The following is an 18,624-nucleotide window of genomic DNA, read 5'->3' on the forward strand; positions in this document are numbered from 1 at the left end:
AACGACTAGTGATGATATGCAATCCGCGTCGGGCGCTGAATTCTCGAATAGCCCTGATGCTGAAGTGGTGCTGCCCACCAGGACTGACCAACATGCAGCCAAACTTGACTTAATCTTAAAAGAAATCAGGGATTCACGTGCGGCGATTAAAGCGCAGATGGGAATGTTGTCCACTAATCTCAACCTCTTGCAAGTGGACCATAAAAACTAGCAGATAGAGTGAAATCGAATAAACTGGCCTTAGATGATCTGATCCCACGACAGACTGTGCACACCTCCCAGATAGAACAATTCCAACGTCAGCTAAAAGGATTACAGAACAGAGTGGATGATGCTGAAGGGCGGTCTTGCCGCAACAATATTTGAATTCTTGGAATTCCAGAGCGAAGTGAGGGGTCTAACCCCACCCAATTTATGGAAAATGGCTGCGAGACCATGTGGCAAGAGAGGGTCTTACAGATCTTTACAGCGCGGAAAGGGCACACAGGGTGCTGCCTAGACCGCCCCTCCCAGGGGCGCCACCCAGGCCACTGATAGCGTGCATTCTGAACTATAAGGACCGAGACACGATCCTGCGGGCTGCAAGAAAGAGCGCCCCTATTCGCTTTGAAAATAAAATGATCTCCCTGTATCCGGACTTTACATTTGTGGTACAGAAGGCAAGGGCCACTTTTCAGGATGATAAATGGAAACTGAGAACACACAATTTGAAATTTGCTTTACTTTTTCCGGTCCATCTGAAAGTTATTTTTGGTCAAAAACTTTTTTTTTTCGATAACCTTGAGGAGGTGGGCGGACTGTTTGGAAGTTACGTTTACACCACCGGTCTCCCAGAACTCACTCCCTTCGGGTCAGTCACGGCGACCCCTTATGCAACAGTATGAAACGGACAGCATGGATGAGAGCCGGCGAAATACAGGAACCAACATTGTGAGCCCATCCCTGGAACAGATCTCGAACAGTCAGAGGGATGCTCTTCTGACGGCGGCGGAACTGGCGGAATACTATGCCCAGACCACAGTGGTGTCTACTCAGTCCTCTGATGCTGCTACAGTTCGTTTTGACTCTGATACTAGTTTGACAGTGTTCCCATCGGTTACTGCACAGACTGCGAATAAATATTAGAATTGTAACACAGGGCCTTCCAGAACTGGTAACGTATGTGATGCTGCATAATGTGCTCTGATATAATTGGAATGTCTAGATGGTCTAGTTGATAGTATATGTTGAAGGGGACTGTATTGGAACACCGCGATCAATCTAATTGCGTACAGGGTAATGCCTGTTAAGAGCGGGGCAGTTGTCACCCCGCCTCTGGCGACCGCACTATGATACTTACTAGTTAAAGTTCCAGTTGAGCTTCTATTTCATGTTTGGTCCTCTGATGTTGTCCGGGGGAAACCTAGTATTGGGAAGTTTTGATAGTTTTGCATGCTCAGCTTTAGCTTATATGTCACCAGATAGGCGCAGAATTTCCATATGCTCAGGAACGATCATTCTACCTGAACTTAGATGGCGTCACCTAATAGATATATATGCAGCTCTTGGAATATAAGGGGACTAGGGTCTGTTCACAAGAGGCATAGATTATTAGCGCAATTGAACAGAAGGAAAATTAACATTGAGTTCCTTCAGGAAACTCACTTAAATCATGATGAAGCGCTTAAGCTACAGCGGAAATGGAGAAGACAATTGTTTTTCACGTCCTACTCGGCATTTGCACGGGGGGCAGCGATATGGATTTGAGGTAATATCCCCTTTAAGTTATTGGAGCAACGGATAGACCTGAATGGCAGATATGCCTTGATCCATGGTTTATTAGATGGGGCACATATAGTGCTGGGAATCATATATGCCCCAAACACTGAGCAAGATAAATATTTAGAAATCTTTAGTGTGGCACAGGCGGACTGGAGTGGATATCCTTGGGGGTTGGGTGTCGATTTTAGCGCAGTGTTAGACATTGATTTGGACAGGTCGCATCCTCCCTTGCACAACACAGGATGTAAAAAACAGGCGGAAGCGCTTAGGGGATAGGCAGATAGGTGGGAACTGGGAGACGCATGGCATGTGATGAACCCGGGCAACAAAGAATATTCCTTCTATTCACCACATCACAGGTTACATACCCAAATTGATAGAATCTTTTGCTCCTTGACCCTGCTTGGTTTTATAAGCAATATGCTGCACTTGGGTAACACACTTTCGGATCATAATCCCATCGAGCTAACACTCCAATGGGGCAAAATTCCTACCCCGGTACCGACCTGGAATCTGCAGCCCCTATTACTGAAAGACCTGGTCTTCTGTAGTACAATATTCACAGCCATCACTAATTACTTCTCGGAAAATGAAGGGACCGCGAGTACGTGTCAGCTGGAGTGGGATGCTTTTAAATCAGTAATAAGAGGAGTAGTGATTAGCACGAAAGTGGGAGCTAGAATTGCCCTTATTGAACATATTGCAGAGGTTGAGGGTAAACTGAGTACATTAGAGCAGGAAGCATAATTACAGGAAGCCCATATAAAATATGCAGACATTTTAGAGGATCTGCGCATATTAGACTATCGTCTTTACACTCTAACACTCAGAAACAATACACTCAGGCGGATAGAGCTGGTCCCAACTAGCAAAAATTATAAAAAAATGCCCCACCGGTATCCCCTATTTTGGAGATCCGGAATATGGAGGTATATACAGTTAATACCCAATTGGAAATAAATACTGCTTTTAAAAACTACTATGAAAAACTATAGAGGAAACCAGAAGATTATAGTGATAAAGATTATGAGCCCTTCTTTGACAGTTTGCAACTCCCACAATTAATGCAAAATCACAGAGAGGAACTGGCACAGCCGGTGACTAGCATAGAAATTAAGCGGGCGGTTAAAGATTTGGCACGCAATAAAACCCTAGGGAATGATGGACTGCCTATTGAATTTTACGCAACATACGCTGATCTGCTGGTGCCTCATTTACAGTGCCTATATCAGGCATCGCTGGAATCGGGTGCTCTTCCCCATACTACATTGCAAGCGACTGGTTTCGCTCCTAAAGCCGGGTCGCGATGGTATAGACATGGTGGGATATAGGCCTCTATCACTCCTAAATTCGGACTATAAAATACTGAGTAAATTATTAGCTAATAGACTTTGTCAGTTTATTCCGCAGCTGATACATACCGATCAATGCGGATTTGCACCAGGCAGAAGCACAGCGCTTAACATCAGGAAGCTGCACCACATCATGACCAGTACACCTGCAACAGACAAAATGAGGGGTTGCATTTCGCTTGACTTACGGCAGGCGTTTAACTCTCTGCACTGGCATTATATGTTCTATGCCCTCTCCAGGTTTGATATACCAGGGGAATATATCACTTGGGTGTGGTTGCTGTATATGAACCCCACAGCACGAGCACGTACAGGACAGCATATTTCACAGCAGTACAGTGTTGCCAGAGGTACAAGACAGGGCTGTCCATTATCGCAGTTATTGTTCATTTTGACTTTGGAACCTCTTTTGCATAAAATCCGGACACTAATGGGGCACAAGGGTATAATGAGGGGACCCATGACACACATTGTTTCTGCATACGCGGACGACCTCATCCTATATTTTCACAATATGGATGCGGACTTTGAGCCGTTACCCTCCATCTTTGCTCTATTCCAGAGAATAACAGGCCTCTCGATTAATGCAAATAAATCCTATGCTTATTTGTTTACTGACCACACACATAGCGGACATTTATGCTTTGGGCAATGGAAATTTCAAATAGCACCTGCTACCTTTCGATATTTGGGAATCCAGATATATAGTGACACAATAGACTTATTGGACAGCAACCTAACCCGTGCTATAACCGCACCCAAAACCCAAATAAAATTCTGGACCTCTCTGCCCATATCAGTGGTGGGTAGGGTGGCTACAGCCAAAATGGTGCTGCTTCCAAGATTGCTCTATTATTTCACCAATTTGCCAATTAATAAAAGGTTTTTACTTTTTTTTTGTCCTCATTCGCCTTTAACCATAATAGCCAAATCAACTGTTCATACCCCTAGTTGATGATTAGAGATAGCGCCGACTCTTTGATGGATTCTATCAGTACCTTCAACCTGTAGGGGTATCTATCCAGACTGACTTGCTAATTGCCCCCTAAAAAGGAGGGTAGGTTTCACTCCTGCCAGATCAATACGACCAGATGGACTCTTTCGATGTTCCGGGGGAAGACACAACATAGTCCAGGGAGTTTCCGACAGGCATAATCATTGGACCCGCCCTTCGATATATCATTTCCCCGATGGAAATGAGTTAAGAGATATAAGGATTTATCTTTAACTACTTCCAATGAAGCAACAGGTCCCAATATGCAACGATCTTTTGACTCCCAAATCTGTACTGTACTTGATCAATCCATCGACCATGATCTTTTGTTGTTTCATAACTGTCTGCACACTTTTTTTTTACTTTTCTAATTGTGATGGTTGTCTTTCCTTTTTAAAATGCTTTTATGGTGATATATTTTGTACCGAATAAAGCTTTGACTTGACATTTCCCCGATGGAAATAAGTTAAGAGATATAAGGATTTATCTTTAACTACTTCCAATGAAGCAACAGGTCCCAATATGCAACGATCTTTCGACTCCCAAATCTATCCAGGTCCATCTTAGATGTTTCATATAACGAGGTCAGCCAGTCCGAATGTTTGGGAGGGACAGTGTCTGTCCACCTTATACAGATTTGTCTCCTTGCCAGTAAAATTGAATAGAATAAAAGTGATCTGGCTGGTCCTGCAATGTGGCTGTTAAGACCGAAGATTATCAAAGTCAGGTCCATTTGTATTGGTACACTCAAAATACTCTCCATTGTAGTTCGAACCTCTTCCCAAAACAAACCGATTGAGGGACAGTCTTTATACATATGTGAGTCCGATGCTTCTGCCAACCCACATTTTTTACAGTTGACTTGAGAGCCTTTTACGATTTTTGATAACCTAAGGGGGGATAAATATGCTCGATGTAGCATAAAAATGTGATTTCAGCCATGCAGGTTTAACTATGCTGAAGAGATTTTTAAAAGAGTCCTCCCATAGTAGATCGCACTGTACATTTGGTATCTTTTTGCTCCAGAGCTCGTTGGGCAGCTTAAAATCCCCATCCACCGCCCCTTCTATGGCCCAATACCAAAAAAATACCTCCTTCTTTCCTGCTGGCCTCTCAACCAGCTGCTGTTCTAAGCTGTTTTTAAATTGTTGAACTCCTTAGTAACTGAGTTGATTTGGGGTATGGGATGTAGACATATTGGACTCATGAAACTGCAATTGGGCACAAAACAAGGGGGATTGGGGGCACTGGACCTGAAGGCGTACTGTTATGCAAGCCAGCTACAATGGCTAGCATACTGGGTGGCTGGTCGCAACCTTCAGGAATTAGATATGACACGTCAGACATGGGAACGGGGAGCAATATATAAACTCTTACTGCCCAAGGCCAAGATCCCAGCGACAGCACCCCACTTGTTGCAAATAGCGCTGATGTATTGGAGAAGCGCATTGAGATGCACAAAAAGATGACTCCATGTGCTCCTACAATTCCACTATTGGGTATCCCCACCCAATCGGGTATAGTTACTAGCAGACGACTGTCGGCCTGGGCAGACACAGGTATCACTATGATCGGGACGTTCTTTTTAGAGGGCACCCTAATGCCACATTACATTTTCGCACGAGAACATGGAGCGTCGAATAGACTGTTCCTTTTACATGCTAGTATCTCTAGATATATTCGCACCACCTAGGCCCCGGGGGGTACCGAACCGGACACGCATACACTACTCACTATGCAGTATTTGATGGGGAATGGAAGTACCTTGACGAGGTGGCTCTACCAAGGGATCTGTACAGTAGCAGCGGTATCACTCCAGCCACTCCGCGACAAGTGGGATAGGGATGTGGGATGTACACTTACTGATAAGGAATGGGACAACATAATGGGACATCCAAAGAAGGTATCTCGTAATCCTAAATTCAAATTTATACAGCTTATGCTAGGGCTTACCTGACCCCATGCAGGTTGAGCACCATGTTCCCGGATATGGTGGATAACTGCCTGTGCTTTAAATGCCCTGATGCGGGACTAATACACATGCTGTGGGATTGCCCAAGACTGGGATACTACTGGGCATCTGAATGTAAGATACTGAAAGATATCGCTCCAGTGCGGGATAATGACTCAATGGAATATTGCCTACTGCGATTGGGGCACGATGGAAAAAGGGAAATCCAATTAATACATTTGCACATCTTGCCCTTTTACTAGCTAAACGGAACATTACAATGCGATGGAAAGCTACTAAGGTGCCGTCCTTACAGGAATGGCATACGGAACTGATTAGATGGGGCAGGGCGGGTGGTGCTGGGCTGCAGAGAGAAGAACACAGGGGAGAATATCGCAAGCACAGGCAAACAGAGTTAAACATTCCATATTACGTCTCCGATGCTGAAACTGTTACTCAAATTATATGTATGGGAAACGTTAAATTATCTGTACGGACTGCCGGACTAATAGACATGTATATGATGATTTGCATGATTACAATGTAACATCGTATGACCTATTAACATCTTCTCATGCTATATACAATCAATAAAATATGTTTAAAAAAAAAAAAGATTTCTGGACCAACATTTAGCTTCCTGCCAAACTTGGTGTAATTCTGTTCAGCGGTACGGGCTGTAGTCGTGTTCGAAAAATGAAGTGCCAGTAGGTAGTTATAGTTAGGACCTAGTTTCCATATATATATCTATATATATATATATATATATATATATAGACATATATATATATATATAGATATATATATGTATATATATATCACCTACTGGCAGTCACCATTTTCTAGTTATAGTTAGGACCTAGCTTTATTAGGAAATGCATGTTTTGACTTGATTATAACTTTGGCGCTGTTTGACCAATCTTCATGAAATTTTCCAAGAAAAGTGTCAGGTAGGTTCTGTGTGTCATGGAGAGTTTGGGGGTGATCTGAGGAGTGGAGACTGAGGAATTTGGGTGAGAAATGAGGGTACATTTTTAATGTTAATTCTCATAGGAACCTTTAATCACACCTACAGCCTGAACCCCTGAATGGACTTACACCAAATTTGGCAGGGAGGTAGATGTCGGTTCAAGGAAGTGTCTTTTGGTTATATGGTGTAAATCCATTCAGCAGTTTTTGAAAATGTAATTTGAAAATGTTAGTGATATCTCTGGGCGCGGATATCTTGTGCCGATTTTGCTATTAATTGCTACTGCAAGCTCCAACAGGAATGCTGTGATTGGCTGGACGCAACCTGAAAAGAAAGTTGAGGCCACCATTTTATCTATCGGCATGGTTCCCGGGGCTAACATTTTCTGTGAAAGCAAACATAAGAGGTCAAGGGGAGGTTCTCTGTCCCTATGTTTCAGAAATATAAGTGTTAGTGATACAAGTTATGTGTCCAAAATGGATTTTTTTTCATTGCGTGCCAGTGCAGCCCCCTCATGTACCATCGCTAGGACATCACGACTATCGTGACGACACTGCGAGTATTGGTGGAAATATAAAAAAAATCAGTGAATCATTAATACACATTGTATTATATGGAGATTCTGATAAATGTTTTATAGAGTTATTTAGATACTGATTTATCTAGTGTGATGGTTAGAATTAATTCTATAGTTATAATTTTTTAATATGGTAGTGGCTTTTGAATGGCTGCTTTTGCCATCCGCTTTCACAACATATTTGCGATGGTGGCGGTTACCGACATTATCACGATCTTTGGCCTCACTGCGAAAACAATAATAGGTTTTAGAGATATTTGTTCTAGAAATACACTAGAAAAACATAAGTTTGAAGTGTATAGTAATAAACACCTACTGTGTAAAATACTGTAATATGTGTGCTTATAAGTGTTTTATTACTTGATGGAAAAGGCAGGATCGTCGCAATTCACAGCAGTGTGGCAACTCCATGAACATACACGAAAATGAAAAATGAAAAATAGGTCATAAAGATGGATTTTAAAGAAACGTATTAAAAAACATGAGTTTAAATACGTTTTTAAAGAAGCATGTATATAGTAATATGTGTAGCGCTATGTTCAGAACGGATATTTTTAGTTAATATTTTTGGATGTGCTGTTGGCTGTTGAATGTCTGCTATTGTTTTGCGATTTTGCAACGTATTCACGACCATCACAACGTCATCGCAAAGATACCCAAAAACTAAAAAAAGGATCTTTATAAAGAAAATTCACAATATTTCGAGTAATAGGGTGGCTCTGACAAGAGCCTTTGTGTTGATTGTGTGTATATGACAGCTACACATAAGACCAGATGCAGAGTTTCAGGTTACTTAGAAACACCGTCTTGCCTTCATCTGTAAAGGGCACACCATCACTTCTATAAATTCCATGCATGTCAAAATGCAGATTATTGTTATAGATACAGTCCATGCAATGGTCTCTGAGGAATGCAGAAACAGTTTTATTAACATGTTTCCTGGCTTTGTCAATCTGTGGCCAGAATTGATTTAATCACTTCCATTTCTGTCTTTGGCATATATTAGAGTACACCAAGACAGTGTGAGGGAGAAGCGACATCAGTTGTGCAATGGTATCTTTCATTAGGATTTACAGCACTACCCCAGTCATTGTCCCTAGGTCATTGCCACCACGGTGCACAATCATGAGATGAGGAGCTTGGCAATTCACAATGGTTTTAACCAAAGCCAGTAACTGATACAACTTTAACACTCTCTGGCCAAACCAAGTAATCTCCACATTTGACAAACCCAAGTCACTATAATACCTCTCTTTTTTTACGCCTCTTTAGCCCAATAGACATAGCTGTGGCCAACAATCCATACTCTAAGCATTTTCAAGTGAAGGAGCAATAGCAGTTAGGAAAAGGCTGGAGGTGAATGAGACAGTTTTCCAAATGAAAAGTAGTTAAAATGGAGGTATTTTCTTTTTTTTTTTTTAATATATATATTTCATTGCATGCTGTCAGTATGTAAGTGAAAAAAATTAGGTAGTACAGTGGATGCATTAGCAAGAAGTCCGATTATTTTAAAAAAGAAATGTAATAAAGATATGCTTTTGAATCTGTGGAGCAAACCACACCTGCTGCACCTCATTTGTTAGTAGCATGGACCTTCTAGAATGTGCTTTGAACCCATGACCTACTGATTCCACTAGGTTGTGACACACGGTCAGCTAAGAGTGTGTTGGGGGTAAGGGTGTGAAAGAAGTTCAACATTTTTTAAAAAATTACTGGAGTTATAACAACATTTAACTATACATTTAAATTTCTAATTCAGGACTATGTAGTAAACTGTTCTGCAGTTTTTCAATAAAAAATAAATAAAGGTAAATATAGGTTTGGACGCCCGTTGTTTACGCATAGACAGGAATCTCTTTTTGAAAGAGAGGGAAAGGATTAAGAGATACTAACCATTCACAATAGGACATAGAGTAGTCTAAATAGAAGACATGATTTCATTTGCTGCACTTTGCATTCTCACAGAGTGTGAAGTTGAAGAGGTTGCCATTTATGGTTGCTTTGTATCAGAGTGGTGTACCATTCTTGTGCTTAGTTTTTACAGCTCCTGACAGTGTCAAAACTATCCAAAAAGAGGTAATACAATCTACAAACTCAATTCACTGGTATGTACATATCATTTTAATCATTTCAAAAAAAGTACATTAAAAATGAAAATGCATATGGGACTTTGATTAAAAAAAAGAGTATCACACTTTATTCCGTTGAATACTTTATAGGAAACAACAGTATAGTACTGTTGAAAGTTACAATGAGCAAAGTCTTTAAAAATGACAATGTTTTAAATGTCTAAGCATCATGTGCAGAACAGACGATCTATGTTATTTGCATTCTGGGAGGTGTAGTACTTTTAGTCACATTATCAAACAGTAGAAGTGTTGTTACAAATAAAAGATAAGAAAATGTGCTGTATCTTTATAGCAATTATGAAGTACTAATACTTGTTAAGTATGCATTAGGAAGGGTTTGTCAATTTAGTTGGTAACTTATATGACTGGTTTGTATATGATAAACATATACCAAATCAAAAAATGAGTGTTATATAAAATAAATATAATATACAATATCCAATTATAGAAAGAATTTAAGAAAATCTTAGAGGCTCACCTAAAAAAAATGTACGCTACAATTAAGAACTATAATTTTTTTAAACATAGAAATTCACTAAAAAAAACAAAGGTCAAAGGGACGTTATAGTTAGGAATAAGCATTAAAAAACGTAGAAATTCACTGAAAAAAACAAAGGTTACAGTTACGTTATCATTGTGCTGACATTTCACTCATACAAAACCAGAGAAATTCAGCAGTTATAGTTATCTGAGCTAACTATAACTCATGCCCCCAAAATGCACTGCTTATGACCTCAAATATTATATCACTTATGACATGGTCGGTGACATCCCTGATGACATCATCTAGTGACTGTGAGTGTTTTTAAAATGTTTATGAGTATTAAATATATATATACCAAGGTGTACTGAAGAATCAGTGGGTGTAAGTACCAGCATCAATGTTTCAGTAGGTGCGTGACTGATTGTATAAGTGAGTGATTAGGTGTTGCAGTCAATGTATGGGTTACTGACTAATTGCCTGAATGTATCTATCCCTCTGTCAGATGGTGTCTAAGTGGCTGTATGGGTTGGTGAGTGGGTAAGGGCTTCAACATTTGTGGACACTGTAAGATCTGTAGATACAGCAGCAACATCCAAGATGTTACCTTAGGGAGACTCAATAAAAACCTGGCCCATTTCCAGAATGATTTTTCTTTATATTTTCAATAAATATGCCATTGCTCGAAGGTTTTCCTAGCGCAAGTATTTACTATTTTTAATGTATGTGTTGTGTCGTGTTGATGCAGTATTTATGTTCGGCATTAGTTGTCTGTGGTCATGTGACCAAGACTGCTTGAGGGCGAAATGCCTTATCTTCCTTTGCCTCATAAAATTGGATTACTAAATCTAGATAATGGAGTGTCTGCACCGTCTTTCCGTTGGTTGGTGAGATACTTTTGTGTATGTGTGTATATATATAAACCAGTGAAATTCAGCTGTTATAGCTACCTTAGCTAACAATAACATATGCCCTCATAATACTCTGCTTATGATCTCACATATTACATCACTCATGACGTGGTCAGTGACGTCACTGATGACATCTCAAATGACATAACTGATTACATTACCCAGTGTTTTTGAGTGTTTTCTAACAGTTTAGGAGTGCTAAACATATATACCAAGGTACCACAAAAGATAAATTACTCTACTTTGTGTACTACTAATGAGTGATACTATTTCTAACATGTATTATGTGAGTGGCTGTGTGACTCTGTGTATCCACATGTGAGTGGGTGTCTAAGTGGCTGTAAGGGTGTATATGTGGGTGTGTTAGTAGCTGTGTGGGTGAGTGAGAGGCTTTGTGATTATGTATATTGGTGAGTGAGTGGGTGTGTTGTAGTGAGCTCCCTTTACGGACCACTGTAGTTCTCCCCAATGTTAACCTAATTGCAAACCATGTAGGACGCTTGCTTTGCACACGTTACAGACAGCACATTTGTTTTGTGCCACAATATTATTTTAAAAATAAGCTGCACACGTTTTTATTACTCAGTACTTATTCATGTGACTCGGTCTGGACATTTCGTACAAAGTCGAACAACATCATGCCCTGTTTTGCTCTGTGGTAGGTCACTAACACATTCTAACATATAGACATACCAGAGATACACAGCTGCCGTTTGCTAGCATAGCATTTCTTATCATATAAGCCAAGATTTGCTGTTTTAAAAACAGAGTGGAGGATTTCTTGCAGAGCAAAGGTCTTGGGACGCCAGTGCTGCACATTCTGAGAGGAACACCAGCTAACTGTAAATGCCAGGAAATAGGGTCCAATACTAATCCTAGAGATTACTGATATATCACTATGTTTATGTAGTTAGGTAGGCTTAGACGGATATCTCCTTCGCCATGATAGGTGTTTTCATTGTATACTGTTTATTATTACACTGCTCAGTTTTATATGTTTTCTAATTGCAGCACAGTTGCTTCATGATAGAGCATGATAGTTTCAATTAATTTTGTAAGCTTCCCTCTTTTCTGTTTATTGTGGACATGCATGAGTGAGAGAACAAAAGGTGATGATCTGTTGTCCCACAGTTCCCTGGGAGGGACTAGAGTGTTGTGTTCTGGGTTGCCATTTACCGGTTACTCTGGGAAGGTTAGGAGAGTTGGTAAGGCACCATGAAGTAGTCAGGATTTGGGCCTATAGGTAGTAATGTGGTATGGTGACTCAGTCCCTACATACAGATGTTCTGTGATACTAGACTTAGTTCTGTTTCCAAACAGAATCTCTGCAACATGATGCCACCAACATTTGGTCTTGTTCTTATTCACAGTCTACCGAGCGGTACCTGTGCATGTCCATAGTAACCTTCATACCCACCACTGAAGATGTCTGTGGTGTTTAGAATTAATTCTCCACAGTGTTTAGGAAGCACCTAATTTTGTTGGCTTTTCAAGCTTGAAGGTTTAAAAGGATGACGTATTTTGTGTTGCACTTTATTAACATTACTGTTTTTCATCATGGAAAAGCCACCACAACCTATTGCTGTAGCTTCTGATGGCAAACCTGCATTCCATGCACATGTTACTGCACATGGCAAGTGGTGATTTCATCTTTGTGGTTGAAGCCCACAGTGGCTATCGCTTTGAAGTCTTTTATTGTTGGGTCAATTTTCCAACTGTTGATGCCAATACAATCACATTTCATGGATATACAATTATTCCACAACCAGGAGCCTATAAGGCGTATGTTTTCTTGGAAATACCTCTTTCTCATTGAGAACATACCACTTGGTTCCACTGCACTCTTCGGCATGTACTTGTACCAGGAAATACATGTCCCCTAAATAATGAAGGGGTGACCTGGCCAGCTTTAGCTGGATACACACCTTACCCTGATTATGCAAATATCACTGCTTAACAGCTACAGCAATTGTATGCTGATCTAGTTAGACTTTATAGACGCCTAACTCAAAATATTTTGCACACCTGGTTGGCTGTCCCAGCAAGGGCTGGCCTGCCAAGGCAAGCCCAGTTGCCAACACTACCTACAATGAGTTCTGTATTGTTCATTCAGTTATGAGCAAAATTCCAACTAACCGTGAAGAAATTCCATTTTTGATCACCAAAAAATCGAACACATTGAAGTTGTGTTTCTCTTTATGGGACCACAAGACAAGCACTGAATTTTGACTATATGATAAACTCATGGAATTGCTCCCTCTATAGGTGACTGTATCACTTAGCGGGAGAGTCTTTGCCACTGTATATACCATCAGTCATGGCACTCCATCCATGTTCGTATAACTGGACATGTTAAAATAAATACAGAATAAACACGGGGCAGCTGCTGCCCTGTATTTGGGGCTGATCCTAATGGGAAATCATCCTGTGGTGTCAGCAATGGTTCTGTCTAACATTAAAGGAGAAGTGGCATCTCAGGCTATATGCCAGTGGCTCGCAGCGGATGTACAAACCAACCCTGAACTTGAGCCGCCTATAATTATTGCTGATGTGTACGCATCCTTAGGACAGAATAATTTTGGAACCAGACCTACTAAACCATCACTTGAAAAACCTGGTTCAGACAAGTTATCCAAGCATAAGCCTGACTTTGTTAAAAAACATGGGATAAATCTAAACAAAAACAGAAAGGTAAACCTTGCAACTTTTCTCCACCCCCGGAGCTGTCTGAGAGGTGCTATGAATTTCGTAATCGCACTAAAATCAAGGCCCCAGACAGGAATCAGTTTTGTGATACATGTTCTCCTCGTTCCTTGCAAGAATAGACTGTCAAGCAGTATGGCAGAGGAGGGTAATCTGAGCGCAGGCAAAAAGAGGGCATGAAACTAAGGAGCCACAACGCTCATCTGACTTGAAGACAAAAAAGGAGAAAAAACCTCCTCAGTATAAAGCTCCTTTTCAGAAAAAGAAATTTATGGCTAGAAACACTAAATATGCCACTGACAACCCTCCTCCTGAACAGGAGTTGGGTGGTGACTCTCCTTGTAGCATGGCAGAAGTCACTATAGTGCACTGGAATATCCAGGAGTTTCTGGCAGCGAGTGCAACTGATAAATTATTTACAGTTGAAATCCTAGTTAGACGCACAGCCCCTCTGGATATGTTATATGATTCAGATATACAAATTGAGGGTGACATACAGTGCACCATTAGAGTAATATTCTGGGAGAATATAACTTTGCCTTACAACTTCTTTTTAGCAGTGGTCAAGTGGCCGCTACAATTTGTTCAAACATCCCCACAGGTTGAGGATGTAATAATTCCTTCTTTTTCCGCTCCTGTCCCTGAAGAAGTCAAATAAGCTTATGCAGTAGAGGAGGCTCTTACACAAGCCCCAGAACTATACCTCAATCATAAAGGCCATGCCCACAAGTGCAACTGCAATGCCCCATTAAATGGGATGCTAAAGCACCTGTTAGAGAAATACTCTCCCAATTGGAGTAGCAGGGAGTATTTGAACCCTGCATCTCTCAGGTGAATAATCTCCTTTTTCCTGTTCTAAAATTAGAAGATTCATATCACATAATCTTCGACTACAGATATTTAAATAGTCATACAAACACTTTTGCAATTCAAAACACATACAGTATGGCACTAATATATAATATAATACATGAAATACACAAAACAACCTTGGATATTTTCAAGATTTTTTTCGGCCGAAATCTAGCCCCTTAACGCAGAGTTTGGATAGCCTTCTTTGCCCTTGGCATTCAGCATTGCTTTACAAGACCCACAATGGGATATAAGAACAGTCCAGGACTGTTTGCAGCCCACATAGTGTCAATTCTACATGCTATTGACACTGACACATTGTCCTATGTAGATGATATACCTACCTTGTGGACGATGAGTTTAAACCCACACTTGGTCAGAGTGGATTGCATTTTATTGGGATTTCCTGAAATGACTATATGGGTGAGTGAGTGGCTGTGTGGAGGGATGTATGGGTGGGTAAGTGGGGGTGTGAGTGACTCTACGGGTGAGTGAGTGGGTGTCTAAATGGCTGTATGAGTTAGAGCCTGGGTGTGTAAGTGGCTGTATGGGTGAATGAGTGGCTGTTTGAGTGGGTGTTTAGTTAAGTTAGTTAGTGTGTGAGTGACTGTATTGGAAAATGAATGGGTATGTAATTGTTGGGTGTGTGGCTGTATAGGTAAATACGTGAGCGTATGAGTAGCTGTATGGATGAGTGATTGGTTGTGTGAGTGGCTGTATGTATGAGTTAGTGGGTGTGTGAGTGGCTCAATGGATGAGTGAGTGGTGGTGTAAGTAATATATGGGTCTGTGAATAGGTATGTGAGTGGCTGTGTGAGTGTGTGAGTTGGAATAAGAGAGGTTGTATAGGGGTGTTTGTGGGTGTGTGAGTGGTTCTGTGAATGATGTAATCTGAAGTGTCAGCAGCGATGTCATCAGTGATGCCACTGACCATGTCATGAATGATGTAATATATGAGGCTATAAGCACTGCATAGCAGGGACATACGTTGTAGTAAGCTCCGGTAACTATAACTTCTGAATTTCACTGGTTTTGTGTGATTGAAACCTGAGCCTAATTATAATGTCCCTGTAACCTTTGGCTATTTTTAGTGAATTTCTAAAGATTTTTAAATTCTATTTCCTATTTGTAACATCCCTGTAACCTTTGTTTTTTTCAGTGAATTTCTATGGTTTTTATTGTTATTTGCTAACTATACCTTCCCAGTAACCTTTCTTTTTTTAATGTCTTTCTTTTTTTAATGAATTTCTACGTTTGTTGTACATTTATTTCCTAACTGTAACGTGTATCCTTTGAGAGTGAGTGTGTGAGTGACTGCATGAGTGTCTCAGTGGATATATGAATGAGTGTGTGAAGGTCTCAATGGGTATGTGAGTGGATATGTGAGTGCCTCAGTGGGTCTGGGAGTGGCTGCATAAGTGTCTCAGTGGGTGTGTGAGTGGGTGAAATGTGTGTCTGAGTGAGTCTGTGAGTGGGTGCATGAGCATCTGAGTAGATGTTTGAGAGGGTGCATGAGTCTCTGAGTGGGTTTGTGAGTAGGTGTGTTAGTCTCTGAGTCAGTGCATGAGTCTAGGAGGAGGTCTGTGAGTGGGTGTGAGAGAGTATGAGTGGTTCTATTAATGGGTGTATGAGTGTATGAGTGTCTCAGTGGGTCTGTGATTGGGTGTACATGTCTGAGTAGGTCTGTTAGTGGGTGCATGAGTGTCTGAGAGGGGCTGTAAGAGTGCCTGAGTGGTTCTGTGAGTTGGTACATGAGTGCCTGCGTGGGTTTGTGAGTGGGTGTGAGAGTATCTGAGTGCATCTCTGAGTGGGTACATGAGTGTCTAAGTGGGTCTATGAGTGTGTGCGCAAGTGTCTGAGTAGGTCTGGAAGTGGATCTGTGAGTGGGTGTGTCTGTGTCTGAGTGGGTCTGTCAGTGGGTATCTAAGTGTCTGTGTGGGTGTATCAGTAGCTGTGTCAGTGACTGGGCCACAATGGAATCACACCTGCCCCTTTATCTAAAGAGTCCACAGTTTTGCACAAAATATCTATCCAAGTGCAGTACTTTCTACTTGTTCATTACTAAGGGGCCGATTCCGATCCTGTATTTTTTTTCCCGTACGACTCGTATCCGTATTTTTTTCTGCACGAATTTTACAAGTCACGTCCGACCCGTGAAATACGATTCTTATGGGAAAAAGTACATACGGATCGGCCCCATCTGTACGAATCGTAGCGGGAAAACTTGTACGAGACGGACCCAGACACTTTTCCGTACGAACCGTAAAAAGACAGTCCGAGCATACAAGTACGATCCGGACCGGCTTTCCGATTTACGATTCGTACGGAAAACGTCCCGTACACGGGGAATGACTTGTACAAATGCAATGTCGGTGTAAGCACCGTACATAGCAATGGCGGTGTACGCACCGTACATAGCAATGGCGGTGTACACACCGTACATACGCAATGTCGGTGCACGCACCGTACATGGCAATGGCGGTGTAAGCACCGTACATAGCAATGGCGGTGTACGCACCGTACATACGCAATTTCGGTGTACGCACCGTACATAGCAATGGCGGTGTACGCACCATACATAGCAATGGCGGTGTAGGCACCGTACATAAGCAATGGCCGTGTACGCACCTTATATAGCAATGGCGGTGTATGCACTGTACATATGCAATGGTGGTGTACGCACCGTACATAGCAATGGCCGTGTACGCACCGTACATACACAGCGCATGGGGGATGTGTACCTGTATGACTCGTACCCCTGTACCGTACTGAACCACGGACACTGAAAAACAGCACAAGGAGGGTCTATTCGACTCACACAACACCACAAAACACGTCTACAGTGCACTAAAAATGGAAATGACTGACCTGGACACATCCAAACAGGCAAACAGAGAGGCAAACTCTCAACCACCCCTTATAACACACCCACCAAAAATTCAAGGCTCACCCACAAATGGACATATAAAAAGGGCCCACACACACAAACCATGAGCCTTTGCAACAGACTCACTGCAGCTAGAGAGCACACACCAACAACTGCACCCATCCACCTTAACATATACACCGTCACACAACCTCCTTCACACAAACCCCCTCTACACATTCACACCCACACCGTCACATTCAGACCCACACACCCACAACCACAACCATCCACACCCTCACCCCACACCATGCCCACAGACAAGAATTCAAAGTTCACAAGGGAGGAGCTGGAGATCCTTGTCAAGGAAGTCATCCGAGTCGAGCCACAGCTGTTTTGGAACATTGGTCAGACAGACCAGCATAGCAGAAAAATCACGCCTGTGGCAGAGGATCGTCAATAGTGTGAATGCTGTTGCACCCATCAGAAAGACCAGGAATGAATGCCAAGCCAGGTGGTACGATCTGCGGAGGGCGGTCAAGCGCAAAATAAATGATGACTACGCCCAGAGCAACATCACTGAAGGTGGTGCGCCCCGCAGACCAGTACATTACCATCCCTGGGAGGAGAAGGTGATGGCCCTGCTTCCGCCGGTGGGAGTACATGGACTGCAAGGACTTCCAGAGCCTGGTGAGTACACAAACAACTTACGTAACATGGGCGTAATGGCATCCACACCCCAACTACACAAAATGCACGTAACTACCCCCAAGCCCTCACCGGCCAGAACCACACTCAAAAATAACGCTAATGCCACTAACATGTGTATGCTCCATTGAGAAAGCAAGGCCATGCTATGTCCCATGCTACACGAAGCAGCAACCCAAGAATGGATGTCCGGTATGCCGGGAGGGTGGGTGGCACAAAACACATTGTTGAACTCCAAATCAGACACAATTGTCCTCATCCCATATGGCCCAGGTACATACCCATGCACCATGCGCAATGCACAGGGATTGGGAAAGTACTGACAAGATAGCTCACATTCGGCCTGGGTGTAGGCAGCACAAGGCCCTC

Source organism: Triturus cristatus, chromosome 5_1 (assembly GCF_964204655.1).
Source record: "Triturus cristatus chromosome 5_1, aTriCri1.1, whole genome shotgun sequence".
Lineage (NCBI taxonomy): Eukaryota > Metazoa > Chordata > Amphibia > Caudata > Salamandridae > Triturus > Triturus cristatus.